The sequence below is a fragment of the Schistocerca gregaria genome, chromosome 11, assembly GCF_023897955.1.
Source record: "Schistocerca gregaria isolate iqSchGreg1 chromosome 11, iqSchGreg1.2, whole genome shotgun sequence".
Taxonomy (NCBI): domain Eukaryota; kingdom Metazoa; phylum Arthropoda; class Insecta; order Orthoptera; family Acrididae; genus Schistocerca; species Schistocerca gregaria.
In genome coordinates, this window is record NC_064930.1 from 29,831,760 (window position 1) to 29,859,532 (window position 27,773).

General features: G+C 38.7%; 1 long non-coding RNA gene across 1 annotated transcript; it reads right to left on the reverse strand.

Annotated features, from left to right (window-relative positions):
• Positions 1 to 760: 760 nt before the first annotated feature.
• Positions 761 to 27,335, reverse strand: LOC126295095 (uncharacterized). The gene is made up of 3 exons (XR_007552382.1): positions 27,245 to 27,335; positions 11,020 to 11,196; positions 761 to 854 (listed from the first exon to the last, which is right to left on the reverse strand). It is a non-coding gene; the product is annotated as an uncharacterized LOC126295095 (long non-coding RNA).
• Positions 27,336 to 27,773: the final 438 nt, after the last annotated feature.

The window sequence follows — 27,773 nt, forward strand, 5'->3', positions numbered from 1 at the left end:
TTTTCTTTTTTATAATTCTTTCTACAAGATATAATATCTGGAAATTTTGTTAATGGAAGTTATACTTACACAAATTTCTTTTTTTTTTTCTCCAGTCAGTAACTTTAATTTGTATGTGACTGTTTAGAATGAATACCCTCTTCACTATCAGAAATTTCTGTTGATCAGAAAGCTGTACAACCCTTCTCAAAATTCGAAGTTTACTAATTCTAATGTTATCATTACCTTTGCATTTAGCCTTATTGTTACATACAAAGACAACTGGCTTATAATTGTTTAATTTACTTTCGCTGGCTTTATTTTTTTAATTTTTGAATGCTTTGTGTTGTTCTGTTAAACGACTTATTTTGAGACTAAATCTATCTATTTATAACTTCTTTGGAAAGCAGATCTCATTCACCTACTTTAACATTGTATTACATCTTTCTACAACAGATGCTTTTAATTCCGTAAAAATAGAGTGGTGATTAATGCTACATTTATCATTATTTATTGAAAATCTCTATCATTAAATTCTTTTCCATTATCTGTTTGTAAATATCTTGGAGTACTCTCTATAAATATTTTTTCATAAGCATCAACTACATTTTTTACGGTTTTATCTTTAACTGAATAACCTAAGCAAATTTTGAGAAGACAACGATTACAATTAATAAATATTTATTTTTAAAATTCCATTCAATTTTCCAGAATCCATTTGTACTAGGTTTGTGGACATTAATCATCTACACCAAATGAAACTATGTGTCTTTATTTAAAGGTCTTTCTCATCAGTTTACATGATTCATTAATAAATTCTTCATTAGCGTTCAGACCAGACCGCCGATCTGTTCATGCTCCAGCTGACACAGCACCTACAAAATTATTTTAAAAATTTACTCATTGTAGTCTTGCATATTCTAAATAAATCATGGTGACTCTATGAGTGTAATGAGTCTCAGTAACTTATCTGCACTTCAAATACCAGATGTGATTGTCCATTTGTATAGAATAAATATTTATTATATTTTAAGTTATTTCACTAAATATAATTATTTTTACATTGACTGGTACTGTTGAATGTATTAATATTATCGTTAGAAATCATGATTTATGTTTTTCTCTATTGATACAGTGTCACTAGCTTCATTGTAAACTGTATCAAAAACACTTAATCTAATATCAAAATAATTTATAGATTAATTTTTATTTTTATTTTGACCAACATAAACCGCTTTATTAAGAAGAAAATCATGCTCGAATGAGTAAATTTTTGGTACTTCTCCTTAAATAAATGTAAATTCGACCGTTTGAATAGCGCATTTTAGTTTAATGTATGGAACTGAATTAGTTAATGCTTGCTCTATTTCTTTTTTTGTGAAGTTATTACACACATCAAGAAAAGTTTCGCATCACCTCAGTTCCGAGAGTTCCAGAACCTGTACAGAAAACTGGTATCGAGATCAACATAAACATTATTTCCACTCTTTTTATTGCTCATGAAAACCACACACTACATGTTGTATTACCATACAGCGAGACCTTCAGGGGTGGTAGTCCAGAATGCTGTACACATCGGTACATCTAATACCCAGTGGCACATTCTCTTGTGTTGATGCATGCATGTACTCGTTGTGGCATACTATCCACAAGTTTGTCAAGGCATTGTCGGTCCAGATTGTCCCACTTCTCAATGACGATTCGGCGTAGATCCCTCAGAGAGGTTGGTTGGTCACATCATCCATAAACAGCCGTTTTCAATCTATCCCAGACAACATGCTAGCCACTCTAGTCAGCGACGTCGTTATCCTGAATGAAGCCATTCACAAGATTTGCACGATGGGGATGCGAATTGTAGTCAATGAAGACGAATGCCTCGCCAATATGCTGCCAATATGGTTGCACTATTGGTCAGAGGATGGCACTCACTTATCGTAAAGCTGTTATGACGCCTTTCTTGACCATCAGCAGTGTACATTTTCCTCACATAATGCCACCAGAAAACACCAGGGAACCTCCATCATGCTGCACTCTCTGGACAGTGTTTCTAAGGCGTTCAACCTGACTGGGTTTCCTCCAAACACATCTCCAACAATTGTATGGTTTTAGGCATATGTGAGACTCATCAGTGCAGAGAATATGATGCCAATCCTGAGTGATCCATTTGGCTTATTGCTGGGTCCATCTGTACCGCGCCACATGCTATCGTGATTGCAAAGATGTACCTCGCCATGGAGGTAGAGAGTGAATTTGCGCATCATGCAGCCTATCGCACACACTTTTAGTTGTAACACAACGTCCTGTGGCTGCACAAAAAGCATTCTTCAACATGGAGGCATTGCTGTCAGGGTTCCTCAGAGCCACAATCCGTAGGTATCGGTCATCTACTGCAGTATTATCCCTTTGGCGGCTTACCGTGGCATGTCATCGACAGTTCCAGTCTCTGTGTACCTCCTCCATGTCTGAACAATATCGCTTTGGTTCACTTCGAAACGTTTGGACACTTCCCTTGTTGAGAGCCCTTCCTGGCATAAAATAACAATGGGTAAGCGGTATTGACCGCCTAGGTATGGTTGAACTACAGACAATGTGAGCCGCGTACCTCCTTCCTGGTGGAATGACTGGAACTGATCAGCTGTCGAACTCCATCCATCTCACAGGCGCTGCTCGTGCATGGTTGTCTACATCTTTGGGCGGATTTAGTGAGATCTCTGGTGAGTCAAAGGGACTGTGTCGGTGATAAAATATACACAGTCAAATCCTATATTCACGAGTTCTGGGAACCAGGGTGATGCTAAACATTTTTTGATTTGTGTATTTAGTTGTATACTATCTGCCCTTAAACCTTGTTGGGTGTCATAATTACTGGATTGTGTGAGCATACTCATATACTGAACCTTCCTGGAAATATCTTTTAATTGATTTTCAAAATATTGGTTAGTAATGGCGTTACAACCGGTTTTTGGATATTTTACATTGACTAATCTTCTTTCTTTAAAAGTAGCTTAATCATGGTCATTTGCAAAATTTTAAGTAATTCTTTCTAAAATTGTTTAACCATTTTTCTGTTTTTGTATGAAATTAATTTAAAGTCAGTTTTATTTTTTATTATTGTAACAAATTTATTTGGCAGTCTTTTTTCCAGTAATTTCCCTTTACTCTATTCAGAATTTCATTAAAATAATTATCTGACAATAGCCTTAGCACAAAAAGACACAAATGACCACATATGGCTTCAATAAAAGTTTGAATTCGATAACCACTATAATATAGCAAAATAGAGCCAAGATTTTTAAATAATTCTTTGGGAATATTTCCTCCAAATGAATCAAACTAAAGTTTTTTATCGTTGCTCTTATAATGACTTACACAATGAACGTAGGTTGATTAGATTCATGAAGATATCCTGAATGTATTCAATTTTTTACTGTTTAACAAGGTTTTCTGTATCAACATTTGATAAAGGTTTATTATATTTTATGATTATTTTTGGAAATTTTCTTGTCTTCACTCTACTGCCAGTTGAAGCCTTCTCAATTGCTAAATAATTTCTAATGTGTTATTCTAATTCATGATCTTTTTGTTTACATCTGTAATAGCTTTAGTTACTGTACCAGCTACTGTACTTGCAGTTGATACATATGATTTGTTAATCCAGTATCTCCTTTTTTCCTTAGGTATTCGATAATTTTTTTCACAACAGAATATCTAATGTTGTAAGCAAATTTCCACCTGTCATCTCTCTTTCTTTTTTGGGCATCAGCTAAAATTTGGCAGTATTAGGTAATTAATTTTTATTGAGTTCAATTTTAATTAATTCTCTTTTAGTCTTGCCACTAGGTAATAAAGTATAATCAACGCTGAAGTTTTTCATTCACGCTAATTAATTTTTTTTTTACATATCAGTGTTCTCATAGTCACTATCCATAATTGTCAGCATCTAAATCCATTCCTAATTTTCGCTTTCCAGACATTATTCTTCTAACTACAATCACAGCTAATTTACCTCCTATTCATGCATTGGTGGTACACACTTTTTATCTTGCACCAAGCAGTAGTTCCTTACTGCTTTGTGTCCCTTTCCTAAGTCTTTATGATCTCTATGTGAAATATCATGTTTTTTTGCAAGCTTCATCAAGTGGATTTATTCCTAGATCGCCTCTAGCTAATCTTTCCTCTAATTTTGTTCCTAGACCACAGTAAACCACTTCAAAAGGTAATTTATTAAGTATAGTATTAACTAATCTTTCCCATAATTTTCGTTTTTCCAAAACGTGTGTGGAAAGCTATTGAAAAATCTAATCAGATATGATATTCCTTTTGGAGTGTTGACGACAAGACCACAGCTTTATTTCGATAACATTTATTAATTTCAACTTTTTCATTATGATACTTATTAGTCCTCCATTTTTCTCAGCTGAAGAATCTGATGATTATCTTAATTCGGAAAAAAACATCTTCAGCAATTTTTTTTATCAAACTTTTCTACTTTTGGCCTTTACCTGATTTAATTTTATTTGAATGATTTTCAGAATTATTTGAGTGCAGTACACCTGTGTAATTTGATAAATAAACATCATCCATAGTAATACTTTTGTTAGTTCACACACTCATTAATCCATCTGTGACTTCATATACTTTTCCATTGGTTGTTCATCTGTTGTTGTTGTGGTGTTCAGACCAGACACCTGTTTGATACAGCTCTCCATGCTACTCTATCCAGTGCAAGCTTCTTCATCTCCCAGTACCTACAGCAAACTCTATCCTTCTAAATCTTCATTTCTTAGTCTTCTATGATTTTTGCCCTCCATACTTCCCTCAATAGTGAATTGGTGCTTCGAGTCATTTCCTACCAACCGATCCCTTCTTCTTATCAAGTTGTGCCACAAACTCCTCTTCTTCCCAATTATATTCAGTAGCTCCCCATTAATTATGTGATTTACCCATCTAATCTTCAGCATTGTTCTGTAGTACCACATTTCAAAAGCTTCTATTCTCTTCTTGTCTATATTTATCTTCCATGTTTCGCATCCATATATGGCTACACGCCACACAAATGCTTTCATCAAATACTTCCTGACACTTAAATCTATAATCGATGTTAACAAATTTCTCTTCTTCAGAAATGCTTTCCTTGCCATTGCTAGTCTACATTTTATATTCTCCCTACTTCGACCATCATCAGTTATTTTGCTCCTCAAATAGCAAAACTCATCTACTACTTTAAGTGTCCCATTTCCTAACCTAATTCGCTTGTCATGACCTGATTTAATTCGACTAAATTCCATTATCGTCTTTTTGCTTTTGTTTATGTTCATCTTATATCCTCCTTTCAAGACACTTCTCTTCCAGGTCCTTTGCTGTCCCTGAATTAGAATGTTGCCGTCAAACCTCAAAGTTTTCATTTCTTCTCCATGGATTTTAATTCCCACTCCATATTTTTCTTTTGTTTCCTTTACTGTTTGCTCAATATACAGATTAAATAACATCGGTGATAGGCTACAACCCTGTCTCGCTCCCGTCTCGACCAGTGCTTCCCTTTTGTGACCTCAGACTCCTATAATTGCCGTTTCGTTTATGTACAAATTGTGAATAGCCTTTTGCTCTCTGTATTTGACCCCTGCCTCCTTCAGAATTTGAAAGAGAGTAATCCAGTCAACATTGCCGAGAGCTTCGTCTAATTTTAAGCCTTTCCTCAATGTATATTCTAAGATAATTCGTAGGGTCAGTATTGTCTCACATGTTCCAGCATTTGTACAGAATCCAAACTGATGTTCCTAGGGGTCAGCTTTTACCAGTTTTTCCATTCGTTTGTAAAGAATTCGTGTTAATATTTTGCAGCCGTGACTTATTAAACTGATAGTTCAGTAATTTTCACATCGGTCAATACCTGCTTTCTTTCGGATTGGACTTATCATATTCTTCTTAGAGCCTGCGGTTATTTCGCCTTTCTCATACATCCTGCTCACCAGGTGGTACAGTTTCGTCACGGATGACTCTCTCAACGCTGTCAGTAGTTCTAATGGAAACCTGTTTACTTCTGGGGCCTAGTTTCGACTTAGGTCTTTCAGTGCTCTGACAAACTGTTCATGCAGTATCACATTTCCCATTTCATCTTCATGTACATACTCTTCTATTTCCACAATATGGTTTTCAAGTACATCGCCCTTGTATAACCCTCTATATACTCCTTACACCTTCCTACTGTCCTTTCTTTTCTTAGAACTGGGTTTCCATCTGAGATCTTGATATTCATACAAGTGGTTCTCTTTTCTCCAAAGGTCTCTTTAATTTTTCTGTATGCAGTATCTACCTTAACCCTAGAGTTATATACCTCTGCATCCCTGCTGAGTAATTTTCCATTTCATGTCGATCTCATTTTTAAGGCGTCTATATTCATCTTTGCCGGCTTTATTTACTGCATTGTTATACTAGGGTCCGACCTTTAATAGTGGCAACTATTTATTTACAGCTCGTACGCAATATATACGTGTTTAAACCTTTTACTGAGCTTCAGAGTAGTCACCAGCATAGTGTATAATCCATTGCCAGCGATGTGGAAGTCGTATGATATGCCGGGATGGTTCCTTTGAAAGGGCACTGCCGATTTCCTTCCCCATCCTTCCCCCACCCGAGCTTGGGCTCCATCTCTAATGACCTCATTGTCGACGGCACATTAAACACTAATCTCCTCCTCCTCTACTAGCCCTCGCCATTCCACCTACTCGGTCCTCTGCTGCCTTCACTATTTCATCTCTCAAAGGTACCCATTCTTATTCTACTTTATTTCCCTCCCCTGATCCTGTAAATCGTTCGCTAATGTTTTCCTTAAAATTCTCTACAACCTCTGGTTCTTTCAGCTTATCCAGGTCTCATCTCCTTAAATTCCCACCTCTTTGCAGTTTCTTCAGTTTTATTCTACAGTTCATAACCAATAGATTGTGGTCAGAGTCCACATCTGCCCCTGGAAATGTCTTAAAATTGAAAACCTGGTTCGCGAACATCTGTCTTACCATGATATAATCTATCTAAAACCTTCCAGTATCTCCAGGCCTTTTCCATGTATACGGCTTCCTGTCATGATTCTTGAACCAAGTGCTAGCTACGATTAAGTGATGCTCTGTGCAAAATTCTACCATGTGGCTTCCTCTTTCATTCCTTATCTACATTCCATATTCACTGAATACTGTTCCTTCTCTTCCTTTTCCTACTGTCGAATTCCAGGCACTCATGATTATATTAAATTTTCGTCTCTCTTCGATATTTGAATAATTTCTTTTATTTCATCACACATTTCATCAATCTATTCATCATATACGGAAATAGAAGGCATATGAAGTTGTACTACTGTGTAGGCGTGGGCTTCATGTCTAGCTTGGCTACAATAATGAGATCACAATGCTGTTCATAGTAGCTTACTTGTGCTCCTATTTTGTAATTAATTAATAAACCTACCCACTGGCTGCTGTGGATGAGTGGTTCTAGGTGCTTTAGTCCGGAACCGTGCGAGTGCTATGGTCGCTGGTTCGAATTCTGCCTCAGGCATAGGTGTGTGTGATGTCCTTAGGTTAGATAAGTTTAAGTAGTTCTAAGTCTATGGGAACGGATGACCTCAGATGTTAAGTCCTATAGTGCTAAAAACCATTTAAACCATTTGAATTTAACCTACTCCTGCATTACCCCTATTTGATTTTGTATTTACAACCATCTATTCACCTGACTCAAAGTCTTGTTCCTCCTGCAACCAAACTTCACTAATTCCCATTATATCTAACTTCAACCAATACATTTCAACCTTTAAATTTTCTAATGTACCTGCCCGATAGGTTCGTTCCACACTCTGATACCAGAACACCACTTTTCTTCCTCCTGATAATGGCATCCTCCTGGGTAATCCCCACCCAGAGATCCAAATGGGGGATTATTTTACCTCCACAATATTTTACCCAAGAGGACGCCATCATCATTTAACCATACAATAAATCTGCATGCCCTCAGGAAAAATTACAGCTGTAGTTTCGCCTTGCTTTCCGCCATTCACAGTACCAGCACAGCAAGGCCGTTTAGGCATCCAGACTGTTGCCTCCGCAGGAACCACACGTTTGTCTGGCCTTTCAACAGATACCCCTCGATTGTGGTTGCACCTATGGTATATCTACCTGTATTGCTGAGGCATGCAAGCCTTCCCACAAACAGCAAGGTCCATGTTTCATGGGAGTGGGGTTTAACCCATCTCCATCAAATTTTACTGAATATTTATTAACAAATTTAAATGTACCAACAGGTTTTAATCAAAAAACCTGATCATCACTATGGTTGAAATACTTTGTTATTCTTTCACTTATATTTGTTTTTCTGACATCACCCTCCTTTATATTTTTAACAGCACCCCCAGCTTCAGCTACCTTTTTCCTATTTTTAAAATCGTCATAATATTTTTTCAATAAATCCCGTATTTCTAATTCACTTAGTGTATACCCATAATGAAACCAATTGTATTTTGAACTTATGTATCCTGGTACATCCTCCATTTCTTCAAAATATCTATAATGATATGGAACCATCTGCTTTTCGAGTTTTCCGTTTTCTGTTATAGCTTCCAGAACATCATCACCTGGAAATGCCTCCTTTTATTTTGCCAGTTCGATTTATAACAGGCTGATCTTCTTTTTTATATTTTTTGTATTGTGTTGTTTTGTTTATTCCATTTTTAAATTCCTTTTTTAATCGCTTCTTTTCCTTTTTACTTCTTTCAGACTTTTTACCAACCTATGGGCTGTATTCAGAATATGTACTCAATCCTTTGAGACGAACATATTTTACAAAAATTTAATAAGGATAAAAATCTTTTTATGGTTATGACTTATTTTCATGTTCATATTTAAAAAAATTTTTTATCTTATCAATGTACTTACCATTATTAATTTTTCTTTTCACATCTATTACAACAAAAACAAATTTATCTTCATTGCAGCATTTACTACACATTTCCTTAACATCATCAGATTTTAAATTGCCTCTGACAAATTCGTTATGAAGATGATTTAACGCTAGTACCGCCAGAACATATTATTTACCTAGAACTGCTGATGCAGTCATTTTGACCTCTATATGATAATTATTATGTTCATTCTCAATATCATTGTTTCAAATGTTTATTTTAGGTTTATGAAACTAAAATGAGATGACTAATAAAACTTTCCTCAAATTAAGTGCTATTCCTTTTATTAGAAACGAGAATAATTTGATACTTCCTGGTAGATTAAAACAGTGTGGGAGACCGACACTCAAAATCGGAACCTTCGCGTTTTGCAGGCAAGTGCTGTACCATCTGAACTACCCAAGCACGACTCACGACCCGGCTTCACAGCTTTACTTCTGCCAGTACCTCGTCTCCTACTTTCCAAACTTCACAGAATCTCTTCAGAGAAACTTACAAAACTAGCACTCCTGGAAGAAAGGATACTGCTGAGACATGGCTTAGCCACAGCCTGCGGGATGTTTCCAGAATGAGATTTTCACTCTACAGTGGAGTGTGCGCTGATATGATATTTCCTGCAAAATTAAAACTGTGTGCCTGTTCGAGACTCGAACTCGGGACCTTTGCGTCTCGTGGGCAAGTTCTCTACAAGATGGTAGTTTACCATCTTCACAAAGAAGATGATTTTGTCCAAACTTTATCTCAATCAATCGCAGTACATCATCAGGGCTGCTTACCTATTGCTGACCCATCTGACGCTTCGCTACACATCTAACCTCACAAATTGCAACTCCACATACTCACTATGCAGTCTCTACTGATTCAGAATGGTGTGGCGGAAAGGCGTATTCAGCGGCCTCTAATGGACGACTGTACTAGTTTGCAGATAACATGTATCACCCGCGCAGTAAGGCACCTTTAAATGATGCCACATCGGGTTGTGGTGTATGTAAATGTGTTTGTTCGATTACGAATACTTCCCTAGCCAGTGAGAAGTGAAACACATTAATTATATGGGGTAGGCTATAAGAGGCAAAGCAAAAATGAAATTGAATTTTCTGTTGCATGTATTAACAAAAGGTGGAAAATATCTCGGCCGTTCTCCACATGTTGTAACAGAAAGTCGCAATGAATAGCAGTGTGACCGTACAAACACAAGCAGTCAATGTCAACTGCCATTTATGTGTCATAAAGTGCCTCCAGTTTTTGTTAACGTAGCTCCACGTGAGTCTCTCTCCAAATTTTTGAAAGGCTGTATGCGTATAGGCTGATGGAAGATGTCACCCAGGAGGGTGTCATTCTTGACAGGCCATCCGATTTTCGACGTGGCCACTCGACTTCTCACTGCGGCTGGTAGAGTCGTCGATGGAAACGCTGGAAACAGTGGAATAACTTTGGGCACTGGTCCTCGACGAATCCAGGGACTTTGATTGTGTGTGGAATGATGGCCTTGTGAATGAGCTATTTGTATTTGTGTTGCTGATGCTGCATGGGGTTCTCTAAGATGGGACCTATCAGGCGAACCTCCTATGTTAGGGAGATTATGATACGTCCATGGATCATCATATACGTGCAGGGGTTCGGCAGGAGTCGGTAATCGGCCCTCTGCTGTACTTGCTGATACACTGCTGGTAACACACATTGAATTTCAGTTTGACGTATTACACATTTGTACCAGTTTTAATTTGTCATGAATATTAGCATTTTCATGCAGTTGATAATTAATAGTTAGAGGGCTAAGTTATTTTTATTAAAAACATGATTCAGTTAATCAGTATTTATATTTTTTAATAAATTTGTAAATAAAATATAAAGGAAAAATGGTAATAGTAGCATTATTTGTAACAGCAACTTTACAGTTACTACATTTTGGCACTACACTCTAAGCTACCAACGACTAAGTTATGTTTCAAACGTTTTGTGCTTAAGAGCTCCAAGAGCTTCAAAATCTATTCTTTTGATTTTTTTCTGAAGTGCAATGTAGCCAAATGATGTAAGAACAATGACCCCAAATCTTATAGCATGCAAGTCGACGAGGGCACAACAGTCCTTATGGTTACCTTGCAGGGCGGTACTCTGGTAGAGGCTCATTTTCTTCTCCCGGAGCTCATGGCTGAGACCGGTTCACACTAGACGTCAACGGAACGGAATGCAATGCAAACTGAAGCCACCATCAAATGGCGGTGTCTTCCTGCGAGATGAAACGTCAACACGACGCTGTTTTACTTATCTCGCTACTGAAAAATGTAAGCGACGTTATGAGACACTGCTTGTGGTTCAAATGTCTGAACAGTGTCATAATCAAGAAAGTAGCAATGATAAAGTTTATTAATGGCCAAAGCAAAATTTGCAACTGATGTTTCTGGCGAAGTTGGGGATAACTGAATCATTAGGAAAAGTGCTGCCCAAACATTTCAATGTATATACATTTATTTGACAGAAAATATACACATGCAGACACACCAAACACATTTAAAAGGCAACAAAGAGAGTTTATATAACTTTGCCAATTTCTTCTTTCTTAAGCACTAAATAATGTAACGAATAACACTGTATTTTGTGTTGAGAAAGCGTTATTTAATTAAAATCACTTCATAAATTTATATTCGTATTTTTACATGGTGTAGATTTTTCCCTCCGACCAGGTGTCGTAAAACCTAAATTATATTTTGTTTTTCGATATCTGGCCACCGTTATAGAAGAATATACAACAGAAAAAATGCCCAACTCATCATGGAAAATCTGTAAAGTGCCGAGAAGAAATCCATTATTACCACATGAGTGGGCGCAACGAAAACAGGTTTCCACGTGATGTCAGCAGGAGACGAATCAGCCTCCTGCCCCTGCCTACCGCCCCTGCCCACACCGACGTCGACGCCTTCCCGAGATACACTGACGGCGGCACCGTTTTATGTCCCTTTGCCGGTCTGTGTGAATGCTGTCATTTAAAAGTAATTGCGCAACACTTTGATGTGCCATTCAGTGAGGGCTGAACTGACTTTTCGGACTACATGATTGATGAACACGAAGTATCTAAGTTGTGAGGGTAAGTTTCTTCAATTTACATTTCCTCTTGTTCCACCCTCAGTTACTACACTTTCTTACAGTATGTTAGTGTGTCTCATGCGGTACTGCACTCAGGGACATTTTGTAAAGTGTAAGGATCCTCTACAATCCATGGGTTCTTAAAACACGGTATTACAGAGGTCGATTACGAACTCTCTCTTGACATATACTCCAGAAGTTTTATTTACTTGCTGGTGGGGAGAGTTAGGTTAACTGGGCCACATTTTAAAAAAAATGGTCTGAATCATTTTCTGTACAACTTATCAGTGTTTAATTTTATGGGAAGCCTAGGATACATGTTTTTTTTTTGCAATGTAGTGTTCAAGGACACTGTATTACTTTCAGTTTGTGTGAAATTTGAGGTAATAAACTTCTTCGCAAAATGAACACTTAACCTAACCAGTAAGGTTAACTGGTCTGAGGTGGTATGGTTAACTGATCCAGGTAGTAAAATCAATAGAAATACAGTAAATACATTTAATTTTGAGTTTTACAATGTTTTAAAGTATATTTCACCAACATTTAGTTTTTATTACATTACATGTCAAATGTACTGTTTGAAATTTTAAATAAAAGCAGTCTTAGCGAAGTCTCTATTCTTATAAATCGACATTGAAATCAATCATGTCTTCAAATCTTTGACGGAAGTCCTTAAGGGGCTGGGGTAGTTTCATAATAACGTCTGCAGTGGCAACAAATGCACTTTCATCTGTTAGACGATTTGTGCCGCTTACAGAAAATCACTTCAGCCCCTCAAGGGGATGAATTTCCATCACATCAACTACTTAAACGAGTGGTTACTTTAATCTAATAAAATTATGTTTTGAATTTTCCTACATTAGTACTATGTCTACTGGAAAACTAGATGTCTCCCACGGACAAGTATTTTATCACTTACTTTATCTGATCAAAGAAACTTCAGGACTCTAAATCTTCTAGGTATTAGAACCTTCTTTCAGATCAGATTCACTATCAAAAATTCAAATATGTTTCCATTCAGTATTAATAATTCACATCTGCACCAACTGCTACAGTTCAGAGAGAATTACAGAACCATTTATAAACAAAGAAGGTTGTGTGGTTTCTTCCCTTGTCAACAGTAGTTTTGAGTTTTCCTGATTGCTATCGCTGCTCTTCATTGTGGTCAGCTTCTCAGCCTCTGGTCGTGAAAGTCTACCAGTGATTTCCCCTTTACTCTGTCTCTCTTGTGTCACCATCAGAATCTGTTCCTTTTTCTTTGTAACACCAAACATATCCACACCTCAACAATATTGCCTAAAAAATTTGACTCGTTTACTATTGATGACTATGGGAGACGGTGGTATAAAATTATTTTGATGATTATTGACATATGTGGCAAAATGATAGCTCCATTTTGGCTTATCACAGAGCCTTCTTTTCTTTGGATCTCATTAAAGACCATCCTCCATTACTATAAATATCATCTTTCTTCATTGTATCATTATTATAACATCCTATCACCTAATATATATCTTCTCTACCTATTTAGAAAAATGCAAATCAAGAAATGTTGTCAGAACTTTTATGATATATTACTGAATGTTATATATCGTTCTCTTTGCTGCAAGAGTAGAATTTTTGCCTCCTCCAGTTTCATGTAACATACTGTAATTGCCTTTATTTAATTTAGAATATTTCTCCATAAAGTCATTCATTCTACACATGGATATAATAAAGTTAGTTCTGATTTCATATTCCTAAAGAACACACAAGCAGATTTACAGATTGGTTAACCTTTTTCTATTTGATTTCTGGATATCTAATCTTCCAGTCAATTGTCATATGTATAAAGTGGCAGGAAATTAAAAAATTGTCGGTAAATTCGAAATTTAGTGAGAAACTTAAAGATGCCCAAGTGTGACAGGTGACTTTCCTCACTCCTATGAGAGAACATTGGATATAAGGCTTTAGTCCTAAGTGTAAATTGGCTGGAAATCCTTGATGGTGCATGATCCTGCTGCCACTTGTAATGAATAATTTGGGATATGGACACAGCCTGGATTGTTGCAAGATTTCGTGTGTTCCCCTGTGTCTATCATCTGAGACAATGTTTTCTTCGCCTGCAGGTCCAAGTCTGTCTGTTAGATGAAGGACGCCACTCAGACCTTGTAGATATACAGACATGTTATTCACCCTGTGGATAGTAACCATTTCAGCAACATGAAAAGCCACATAAGATGGTTGTTTTAAGCCAGTAGTCACTCAGAACTGCATGGTTATTTATAACAGTCTGGTCACTTATAGAATTCCCTGGATATCGCAAACATATTGCTTGTCCTAGGCCGAATTTTCATTACGTTTGGATCTGTCCACTTGTGCTACGCTTTTAACACTATGTGAGGGGGGAAGGGACCTCCCCATTCTACACCACCATCCTGTGCACCTCCACACCCCATGCCACAACACTGAGCAAGTGTGTACAATGGGCAAAATGTGCCATAGCTTCCACCTCTGCCCATGCCGTGCTAGATAGCAGCCAAGGTGCATCACCATCAACCAGGCTGGGCAGTCAGATGGCAAATTTACCTGTGTTTCACTGTCACTCAATCGACAGAGCACTATTCCAGTCATCTGCCCAGCATTAACTATAATCATATTATAATGCTTCTAATGAAGTGTAAATAACGCCATCTTAGAGAAATAAATGTGCAATGCAGATGTACATCCCTACTGTAAAAAAATATGGTACATTATGCAGCCATTTGTGACTGAGTGTAGCAAAAAAGAAAGAAGTGTAATTGCATTCATTCTTATAGAAAAAGATTTAAGATTTGTACAATTCAGTGCAATCCAAATGTAACTGCGCGTTGTTATATATATATATATATATATATATATATATATATATATATATATATATTGTACAAAAACTGTGCATTCAATATTTACAAAAAATAATTTAACAATGTACAGAAATATATACACAATATCTCTCCTAGGTTAATACTTTTTTGTCTGCAGTTGATGCACTCATGCATTTCCCTTCCAACAGCTAGGAGTAGGCATAACACAATTTAAGAAGTTGTAATACATTTGATGAGCTTATACATTTATGCACTTTAACTGCAGTCGCCAGGGAATTTTTATTCGCAAATTTCGTGGGAGATACAACATTGATTTAAAATAAATCCCTTCTGGCATGGCCAGCAGCAGCAGAACGTAACCCATTGTACAGACATACACACATGATATAACTCATTCATATTGTGTGCAAAAAACAAACTCAAAGTATGTATGCAATGTATGCATTCACATATTGCCATGCACATGCACTTTTATATATATATATATATATATATATATATATATATATATATATATATATATATATATATGATGGTCCATTGATAGTGACTGGGCCAAATATGTCACGAAATTAGCATCACACGAAAAAACTACAAAGAAAGAAACTCGTCTAGCTTGAAGGGAAAACCATATGGCCCTATGGTTGACCAGCTAGATCGCGCTGCCATAGGTCAAACGGATATCAACTGCGTTGTCTTAAATAGGAACCCCCTTTTTTATTACATATTCGTGTAGTATGTAATGAAATATGACTGTTTTAATTGGACCACTTTTTTCGCTTTGTGATAGATGGCGCTATAGTCACAAAGTACATGGTATCTCGTAACATTCCGCCAGCGCAGACGGTATTTGCTTCGTGATACGTTACCAGTGTTAAAATGGACCATTTACCATTTGCGGAAAAGGTCGATATCATGTTGATGTATGGCTATTGTGATCAAAATGCCAAGAGGCGAGTGCTATGTATGCTACTCGGTATCCTGCACAATATCATCGAAGTGTCTGGACCGTTCACCGGATAGTTACATGTACGTTATTTAAGGAAACAGGATGTGTTCAGCCACATATGAAACGTCACCCGCGACCTACAACAAATGATGATGCCCAAGTAGGTGTTTTGCTGCTCTCGCGGCTAATCCGCACATCAGTAGCAGACAAATTGCGCGAGATCGGGAATCTCAAAAACGTCTGTGTTGAGAATGCTACATCAACATTGATTGCACCAGTACGATATTTCTACGCACCAGGAATTGCATGGTGACGACTCTGAACGTCGTGTACAGTTCTGCCATTGGGCACAACAGAAATTACAGGACTATGACAGATTTTTGGCATGCACTCTATTTAGCGATGAAGCGTCATTCACCAACAGCAGTAATGTAAAGTGGCATAATATGCACTATTGGGACACGGAAAATGCACGATGGCTGCGACAAGTGGAACATCAGCGACGTTTACGGATTAATGTATGGTGCAGCATTATGGGAGGAAGGATAATTGGCCTCCATTTTGTCGATGGCAATCTAAATGGTGAAATGTATGCTGATTCCCTACGTAATGTTCTACCAATGTTACTACAAGATGTTTCACTACATGACAGGATAGAAGCACCATACCATGGCCTGCACGTTCACCAGATCTGACGTCCCCGGATTTCTTTCTGTGGGGAAAGTTGAAGGATATTTGCTGTCATGATCCACCGACAACACCTAACAACATGCGTCAGCGCATTGTCAATGCATGTGCGAACATTACAGAAGGCAAACTACTCGCTGTTCAGAAGAATGTTGTTACACATATTGGCAAATGCATTGAGTTTGGTGGACATCATTCCGAGCATTTATTGCATTAATGTGGTATTTACAGGTAATCAGGCTGTAACATTATGCGTTGTCAGAAATAATAAGTTCACAAAGATACATGTATCATATTGGAACATCCGAAATAAAATGCTCAAGCGTACCTATGTTCTGTATTTTAATTTAAAAAACCTAGTGTTACCAAGTGTTCATCTAAAATTGTGAACCATATGTTTGTGACTATCACAGCGAGATCTACCACAAAGCGAAAAATGTGATTCAACTAAAACATTCATATTTGATTACAAACTTCACGAATTTGTAATAAAAAATGGGGGTTCCTATTTAAAAAAACGCAGTTGATATCCGTTTGACATATTGCAGCGCCATCTAGTGGGTCAACCATAGTGCCATCTGGTTTCCCCCTTCAAGCTAGACAAGTTTCGTTCTTTGTAGCAGTTTTTTCGTTTGACGCTTATTTCTTGAGATATTTGGCCCAATCTCGACTAGTAGACCACCCCTCCTAACTGTCTGTATATGTGTGCAGATGCGACACAGTATGACCACTTATCACAATATATATATATATATATATATATATATATATATATATATATATATATATATATATATAATAAGAACACCGTGAATTCATTGTCCCAGGAAGGGGAAACTTTATTGACACATTGCTGGGGTCAGATACATCACATGATCACACTGACAGAACCACAGGAACATAGACACAGGCAACAGAGCATGCACAATGTCGGCACTAGTACAGTGTATATCCACCTTTCGCATCAATGCAGGCTGCTATTCTCCCATGGAGACGATCGTAGAGATGCTAGATGTAGTCCTGTGGAACGGCTTGCCATGCCATTTCCACCTGGCGCCTCAGTTGGATCAGCGTTCGTGCTGGACGTGCAGACCGCGTGAGACGACGCTTCATCCAGTCCCAAACATGCTCAATGGGGGACAGATCCGGAGATCTTGCTAGCCAGGGTAGTTGACTTACACCTTCTAGAGCACGTTGGGTGGCACGGGATACAAGCGGACGTGCATTGTCCTGTTGGAACAGCAAGTTCCCTTGCCGGTCTAGGAATGGTAGAACGATGGGTTCGATGACGGTTTGGATGTACCGTGCACTATTTAGTGTCCCCTCGACGATCACCAGAGGTGTACGGCCAGTGTAGGAGATCGCTCCCCACACCATGATGCCGGGTGTTGGCCCTGTGTGCCTCGGTCGTATGCAGTCGTGATTGTGGCGCTCACCTGCACGGCGCCAAACACGCATACGACCATCATTGGCACCAAGGCCGAAGCGACTCTCATCGCTGAAGACGACACGTCTCCATTCGTCCCTCCATTCACGCCTGTCGCGACACCACTGCAGGCGGGCTGCACGATGTTGGGGCGTGAGCGGAAGATGGGCTAACGGTGTGCGGGACCGTAGCCCAGCTTCATGGAGACGGTTGCGAATGGTCCTCGCCGATACCCCAGGAGCAACAGTGTCCCTAATTTGCTGGGAAGTGGTGGTGCGGTCCCCTACGGCACTGCGTAGGATCCTACGGTCTTGGCTTGCATCCGTGCGTCGCTGCGGTCCGGTCCCAGGTCGACGGGCACGTGCACCTTCCGCCGACCACTGGCGACAACATCGATGTACTGTGGAGACCTCACTCCCCACGTGTTGAGCAATTCGGCGGTACGTCCACCCGGCCTCCCGCATACCCACTATATGCCCGTCAACTGCACATACGGTTCACGTCCACGCTATCGCGGCATGCTACCAGTGTTAAAGACTGCGATGGAGTTCCGTATGCCACAGCAAACTGGCCGACACTGACGGCGGCGGTGCACAAATGCTGCGCAGCTAGCGCCATTCGACGGCCAACACCGCGGTTCCTGGTGTGTCCGCTGTGCCGTGCGTGTGATCATTGCTTGTACAGCCCTCTCGCAGTGTCCGAAGCAAGTATGGTGGGTCTGACACACCGGTGTCAATGTGTCCTTTTTTCCATTTCCAGGAGTATATATATATATATATATATATATATATATATATATATATATATATATAAAATAAGTGATCATACTGTGCCATCTGCAAACACACACACACACACACACACACACACACACACACACACACACACACACATACACCAATTTTCACCATATATATGCAACATATATTCATACATTCTACTGCTCAAATGAAGAGTGGGTATGGTAGCATACCAATACTGTCACCAAAAATGACTTGCTTGTCATATCTCATAATAGGCCAATACTCAGTAATGATGTACTACACACCTAATGACATTGTGCTTGAGTACTGAGCTGGTGCTCAATGTGTGGTGTAGGAGACAGAATGCAGCCAACATGGCCATGTGGGTACTTCAAGTAGACTTCAACCTTCAGACATTGGTGCCACACAGCTCACACCCATAGCCCAGGTGTCAACACCTGCTTTATTTGGGATTGGAATTATTATATTCTCCCTGACAGCAGAGGGTATTTCGCGTGTTTCACATATCTATCTCACCAGATGGTATAGTTTTGTCAGTGGTGACTCTCCCAAGTCTATCAGTAGTTCTAACGGAATGTTTTCTACACTCCGGGCCTTGTTTCGACTTAAGTCTTTTAGTGCTCTGCAAAACTCTTCATGCAGTATCAGATCTCCCATTTCATCTTCATCTACATCCTCTTCAATTTCCATAATATTGTCCTCAAGTACATTGCCCTTGTATAGACCCTCTATATACACCTTACTGCTTTCCCGTCTTTGCTTAGAACTGGGTATCCATTTGAGCTCTTGGCATTCGTACAAGTGGCTCTCTTTTCTCCAATGGTCTCTGTAATTTTCTTGTCTTCAGTATCTATCTTACCCGTAGTGATATATGCCTCTACATCCTTACATTTTTCTTCTAGCCATCCCTGCTTAGCTGCTTTGCACATCCTTTTGATCTCATTTTTGAGACGTTTGTATCCATTTTTGCCTGTTTCATTTACTGCATTGTTATATTTTCTAATTTCATCAATTAATTTCAATATTTCTTCGGTTATCCAAAGATTTCAAGTACTCCTCGACATTTTACCTGCTCGATCCTCTGCTGCATTCACTATTTCATCTCTCAAAGTTACTCATTCTTCTTCTAATGTGTTTCCCTCCCCCGTTCTTGTCAGTCGTTCACTAATATTATCCTTGAAATTCTGTACAACCTCTGGTTCTTGCAGCTTATCCAGGTCCCATCTCCTTAAATTCCCACCTCTTCCCAGTTTCTTCAGGTTTAATCTACAGTTCATAACCAATAGATTGTGGTCAGAGTCCACATCTGCCCCTGGAAATGTCTTACAATTTAAAACCTGGTTCCTAAATCTCTGTCATACCATTATATATCTGAAACCTTCCAGTGTCTCCAGGCTTCTTCCATGTATACAGCCTTCTTTCATGATTCGTGAACCAAGTATTACTTATGATCAAGTTATGCTCTTGCAGAATTCTACCAGGTGGCTTCCTCTTTCATTCTTTACCCCCATTCCATATTCACTGAGTACTATTCCTTCTCTTCCTTTTCCTACTATCGAATTCAGTTCCCCGTGATTATTAAATTTTCGTCTCCCTTCAGTATCTGAATAATTTCTTTTATCTCATCGTACATTTCTTCAATCCCTGCATCATCTGCGGAGCTAGTTGGCATATAAACTTGTACTACTGTGGTAGGTTTGGGCTTTGTGTCTATCTTGGCTACAATAATGCGTATACTATGCTGTTCGTAGTAGCTTACCTGTGCTCCTATTTTTTATTCATTACTAAACCTACTTCTGCACTACCACTATTTGATTTGGTATGTAATACCATGTATTCTCCTGAGCAGATGTCTTGTTCCTCCTGCAACCGAACTTCACGAATTACCACTATATCTCACTTTAACCTATCCACTTCTCTTTTTAGATTTTCGTACCTACGTGCCCGATTAAGGTATTCAACCCTCCGATCCGTAGAAAGCCAGTTTTCGTTCTCCTGATAACGACGCCCTCCTGAGTAGTCCCCGCCCGGAGGTCAGAATGGGGGCCATATTACATGAGGAATATTTTACCCAAGAGTTCGTATTAGTACTCTTAACTAAAATTCTCATTGTTCCTTTCAGCGAAACAACTAAGACAACTTTTTACACAAAAACAATTTAAATGGTGCCTCTTTACATTAGCTTGGCACTTCACAAGTCTATAAAACAGGAAAGATTAATCAAACACTTGGCAGTAACCCCAGATAGTTATAAAATTAGAGTGAAACAACAGGGTAAACCAGTTTTTTTAAAGTTCACGAATTATTATTCATTAACAAAACATAGTTTAAATTAATGGTTCACGCTGTGCAAAAGTAAAATACTGTACCAATTGTAAATTGGTATTCAAAGTAAGCGCGGTAGTCTGATGAGATATTTTGAAAAGTACTTAGCGAAAATCCAGTTCTGGGATTCGAGGATCACCGCCAAAGACGTTATTATGATTCTAAAAACGAAGCTACCGATTGCGATCAGAGAAAAGTTAGTAAACGTGTCTGAGGACGATTCGGACCCCTTCCTGTGCGTGTTAGACTCATTAGGTCTGATTTACGAGGATGCCAGAGTTGATGTTAGGAACGCCCACTTCAGTGCAGGCGACCAGCACAGTGCGGAGTACACACGCAACAATGACGGCCGAGCGAAAGCGCGTCACAGCGACGGCCAGTACCAACCCCTCAACGGTTTCAAAAATAAACACACTACGTACTCCAACAGTAAATACAAAAATAAGTCCAATAGCGGCCAGAGATACAATCCAATATATAATTCGTCACCACATCAGTACGGGAATGCACATTATAATACACAGCCCCAGCAATATGGGCACAAGCAACCGACCAACGGCAATTATCAAAACGATCAGTCTTAAGATTCAAATCGTCAGAGGAAAGGAAATAAATGGCATAATCAAGGTGGAGACTAACGTACATCTTTCAATAACGGCTACAATCAACACAAGCCACAGCAAAATACTTTTCAGCCACAAAATATACACTACACGCAACAAGCGAACGGACCTTCGGGAAGTCTGAAGCCTAAACGCCCGCATAATACGCAAATTTATTATGCGCAAGTGAATACACCAGGACAACAAGATCCAATTCCACCCGAGCTCGTACCACAAAACCAACACCAGTTCGAGGCAGAAGAAACTTTAAGAAATATAAATCAGCAGGAAAGTAAGCGTCGAGCGGAAAATTAAAAGCAGCACCTTTGAGCCTCCTAGAGGATGCTGCAGGTTTGAATGGGGCACTCTGTCCATTAGTCCACACGAAATTAAAGCAATTAGGTACGACGAAGAGACAAACTTACGGGATGATCTAATAGCAGACACTGAGACCGAAGACAATGATGACGCATGGGACGAACAAGTTCAAACTTCCATAAGAGTATCAATTGCCAGCATACCAGTAACAGCCATCGTAGATACAGGAGCTAATATAAATGTCTTACCTGTATGTTTATTTAAGCAAATATCCTCTGTAGGCAACGTTTTATCACTTCCAATTCAAGGCTGCACCGTTTCGGGAGCAATTGGTCCACTAACACAACGTGTAAATCTTCAGACTCGGCTTCAAATCCAGACAGAGTCTATTTCAGTAACATGCATTTTTCTTATTGTTAAAAACCTATCAGTACCATGTATCCTGAGTATGGAATACTTGAGACAGATGAAAGCTAAAATTGACATCGAGTGTGGAATCTGTAGTCTAGTAGTAGGTCATCAACAAGTAAAAGTAAATTTGTTAATAAGTAAGGTGAAGACAAACTTTGGTGTGCTTCAAATAGCAGTACCACCATGGACTAAAAGACAACATTACAGTCAGACAGGAGACAAGACATCTTGAAAGTGTTATTGACGATGAGTATAAAGACCTAATTGCCGGTCAGAATGAATTCTACGTAGAAGCTAGTGAGTCCACTGAAGTACGCAAACAACAGAAGAATGAGTTTTACAATTTGTTAACAAATTACGTTCAAGTATTTTCTAGGAAACTGGTATTAGTAAAAGGCTTTGAATATCGAATGGATGTCCTGACCCATTCAAACTACTGTAGAACAAGCTATTCCATTCCATATGCGAGACGGGAAGCTGTCAATTTCGAGGTCAGGAAAAGGTTACGCTGGAATGTGATAGAAATATCTCATTCACCTTATTCGAGTCCTTAATTGTCTGTACTAAAATCAGATGGTAGCGTAAGGCTAGTCCGAGATGCAAGATTAATCAATAAAATTATAGTACCCATAAGAACGAGACCAGAGGCTGTTGAAGAGCATCTGCAGAAGTTTCATAGAGTTAAGTTATTGAGCACCCTTGATTTGAAAAAAAGGTACTGGCAAGTAAAACTTGCGTAGCAGTCTAGGAAGTACACTGGGTTTATATCTGCAGGTAGATCATACCATTTCGAAGTTGTGCCGTTTGAGCTAAATGTGAGTTCCGGAATTTTTATGTCTGCCCTTGACTATGTACTAGGTCCTGAACTTTTAGATGAGGTAACAGTCTATGTGGACGACGTTCTTGTAGCATCGAAAAATTGGGAAGATCATGTGGCCCTTCTGGAAAAGGTATGTCAACGATTCAGAGAGTATGGTGTTACAGCAAATCTTAAGAAATCCAAGTCTGGAAAAAGTGAAATTAAAATTTTAGGGTGCATCATCACCCCTGAAGGAATTAAATCTGACCCGGAAAAATTGTCTGCTATAAAAAACTTTCCAACCCCTGTTACAAAAAGGCAACTGAGAGGATTTATCGGTCTTACGTCATTCTTCAGACGTTTTGTTACCAATCAAGTATTGAACAATCCCGCTCTTCACAACCTTTTGAAAAAGAGCTCACATTGGAATTGGACGCGGGTTGCCAAGGCGGATTTCAGAAAATTAAAGACAGTTTGATTAACCGTAACATTCTCCATCATCCTCAGATGGTTAAGCAATTTTGCATCACTGCAGACGTTTCCTTTGTGGGTATCGACGCTTGTCTTTCCCAGATTCAATTAGTAGATGGACACGAGCAAATCCAAGTGTTTAACTTCGTAAATATAAAAGTTAATGTTATAGCAGACGCACTTTCTCGATCACCTGAGGGCTTACCAGAAACCAGCGAACTGGTGGAACAAATGTCTAATTATAAAGTTTTGTTAATGAAATATCCAATTCACAGAAAGTATTTTCTTCAGTTATGTAGGCAGATTCAGATTCTTCAAAATAAAGATCCAAATGGAAAAAGGTTAGACAAATTCTTCACGAACATCCAGCCCACAAGTTGTCAAAGTTTTATTAAGTTCATAACCAAGTGCTATTTCATAAGACGTCTGAGTCATCTGAGAGGTGGTGTGTTTGCATCCCTCGAAATGTCATTGAGCATCTTCTGCGGTACACTCACATTTCACGGGGTCACTACGGACCACGGAAATGTAAAAGGAAAATCTCGACTTACTGTTATGTTCCGAATCTACATCAGAGAATCCATAAATTATTGAGAAACTGTGCCATCTGTCAAAAGGCAAAATTCCACTAAATCCAATAACTGCTGAAAGGTCAAACCAGCTTCTTAGTATTGATTTGGCAGGTCCACACCCACCGGTAGGGGAGGCGCTAAATACTTAGTAGCAATCAGGGACAATTTTTCTAAAGACTGTACGTAGTGACATCTTCTTGTGCAAATCCGAAAATTCATCGCATTTAAAACGATTATTTCCCACGATTCGGGGTTCCTGCATCAATCTTGTCCGATAATGCTTCAAATTTCACATCACGCCCGAGGCGTGCATTTCTTGCTCGCCATGGAATCAAACTAATTTTGATATCCCGGTTTGGGCTGCAATCGAATCCGACAGAAAGAATCTTCAAAGAATTCAACAGGTTTATAAGGAAGTACATTCCGAATAAGCAATCTAAGCAGGTAGACTTCGTAACACCTTTTGAACAGATTGTAAACCACCTTCCTCATCTGTCGACCGGATTCATGCTACATGAGTTAATGTCAAGATCAAAAGAAAGGAATGAATGGATAGACCGCCTTCCAAAGTTACAAGACAACGAATTGGACCTAGACGCAAAAATCAGGCAAGCTCTCATATCATTGACAACGTATGCTAACCTCCGAAAAAAGGCATTTGATAAGAAGGTAAACAGAGTTATCTATTTCAAAGAAGGGGAAAAGGTATTAGTCAAGACTCACTTTATATCATCCCTGTTGTTAAAGAAGAATCGTAAGTGGCAACACATTTATGAAGGTCCCTTTGTGATAATGAGGAAACCACACATCGGTAGCTATTTGTTATCTGACCCTGCCACGAATAAAATCAAAGGATTGTTCCACCATCATGATCTAAGAAAATTTTATAACGCCAGGAATTAAGCTAATTTAAGCTGTAAGAAAATTCTAAGGTATTGGAGATCAGGATTAACCAATGAGTGACAAGAACTGAACTGAACTGACTACGGACGTTAATCGGTGCTAAAAGGAAACCTTATGTATTAAAACAACGTGTCTGGAAAATAAAATACAGAATAAGTTGTAGACAAGTATTTATATGAATAATCTTTATGTAAACAGGTGGAAATGTCCTAGAGGCGATTTGCAGTTTTAGTTATAAGTTAATATGTAAAAAAAATCATGTACTAGAGAGGTGTTAATTAGCCCCGAGGTACTAAAATGAGTAAAGAGGAAGGAACGAATAAATGCACTTCTCTCGGTAAACAGTAAATATGAAAATGATGATGGTTCAAATGGCTCTGAGCACTATGCGACTTAACATCGGTGGTCATCAGTCCCCTAGAACTTAGAACTACGTAAACCTAACTAACCTAAGAACATCACACACATCCATGCCCGAGGCAGGATTCGAACCTGCGACCGTAGCAGTCCCGCGGTTCCGGACTGAGTAGCCTTAACCGCTAGACCACCGCGGGAAAATGATGATTATATGCTCTTAGTATTAGTAAGTGAAATTTAATCGAGGACAAATTAATGACCTGTTTTGTAAGAAAATACTTAACGTCCAGACAAAGGAGGAAAGTAGTGTGAAAAGATTCGATTCCATGAGGTTATTCCCTAATTTCAAATGTGAAGTAGATAAAGCACCACCTGCTAGCGCAAAACAGTCGGTAGATTTAACTTGTAAGTTCCAGCACAGTGCTGTACCAGCGATAATATAACATCTCTTTGAAGTAAACAGATACCTAGGATTAAGCATGAACAGATTGATAACGCAGTGCAATTGTTCTAATAAGACCTGACGTTAACCTTGAGTAAAAGCGTGGTGTAATAAAAAGGAAGTTTATTATATAGCGCAAAGCAAGAGTCCAGACTATAAATAAGCTGAGTAAAAGAACATGTGAGTAGCATGGTTTATTATGGCAACTTCACGGTACTATTGAGCATTAGCGATACTGCAAATTCACAAGATAGCAGCAAATAGAATAAGAGTCTCACCCAAGCTTCACAGATAGCCACAGCAGCATACAACAACACTCTAGTGAGAGCCTTATATATACAAATGATAATTAATACCCAAATGCGTAATGCATAAACTTTACTTAGTCTCGGAAATGAACAAAGAGCAGTAAGCAAGCTGCAGAAAGATACTTATTAGATATACATGCCTGAAGTGATAGATTTTATTTTAAGTGCACACTGCAATATTCATTGTTTTGTCTGTGATTATGTGATTATTGAGTCCCTTTCCTATGTGCAAATCCTTTAAGATCCTTGATCCTATCCACTCCCCAGGATCAACTTGTAAAGCTGCACGTGTGCTTGGGAAGTGAGTCATTACGTATAAAAATGAGTAGGTTCGCGACACGCAGATTGCTTTTGTATTGCACAATGTAAATTAAATTTTCGACCTCGTTGAGGACTAAATTAAATTCTGTCGACGATCCGCGAGTAGGCCCGTTTTGCCCACTTTTCTTTTTCAACTGTTTGTATTTCCACACGAAATCCAAGAGGTGGATTTCCTATTTCCAAATCTGTCCTCGAATTTTCTTTAAAGACAAGCACATACGAGAGAAACTTTGACATAAATGAAGCACCACTCACAAGTCACTAAATAAGATGAGCATTAAAAATGTATTAGGTCTAAAAAATGAATAAGCAAGCGTGATGAAGATTACTATGAATGAAATTAATATGTAAAGGAGATTGGAATGAGTTTAGTTAAAGAAAAAGAACTTTTAATAGCTTACCTGTGACCGTAGGCATAAATGGTAAAAGAAAAGACTAATTAAGAAAAATTGTTCTAATTCAAAGTGGTCAATGCGATTATTTCTCGATTTAAATGAACTTTTGTAAATATTAGTATGTAAATTAACTTGTAAACAGTGTAATGTTATGAAGTGAGAATTTCATCGAATACAACGTTCACGCAGACGCTCACCACAGTGCAAGTGAAGTTGTTAAGTTCGACGATTTTCAGTGGCAATATTCTACTGCACCATATGTGGGAAAAAATTTATTGATGTGTGCGGTGTGTCATAATCAGTGTCATTCCACACATGCAGCTGCCGCGGTAGCTACCACTTACCTGTGAATCCGTAACTGGATAGTGGACAGGAAGTGATGTGAGGCAGTTCCGGTGGCAGGAGCTCCCTCCAGCAATCTAAATAGCACCAAGCCACGATTCGACGAACAACAGCGACGCACGGCACCTCAAACGGGAAATCAACGCTCAGCAAGTAAGCTCCGGTCACGTGCGCTTGCAGTTTGAATTTCAAGACCGCAACACTAAAGGCGGACAGCCACCATGTGACGAAATAATGAAAACGTTCAACCGCCAACAGCAGTTACTGTTCTCTACATTCTATAGCAGAAACATTGACACCCAGTACTGAAAACATTTTGTATGTATCATAAACCTTCTGTGAGACTCTGATAAGTCACAAGGTCACCTCTGAACACTGTTGAAATGTAAACTTTAACGAGAGGTCACGATGCGAATGAAAATAAGCCCACGAAAATACGTCAAAGGATCCGATCGATCCTACATCCCATCCCACATGTACATAAAATTAGCTTTGTAAGCTATTGTAATATGAGTAATTTTATCTGTTTCA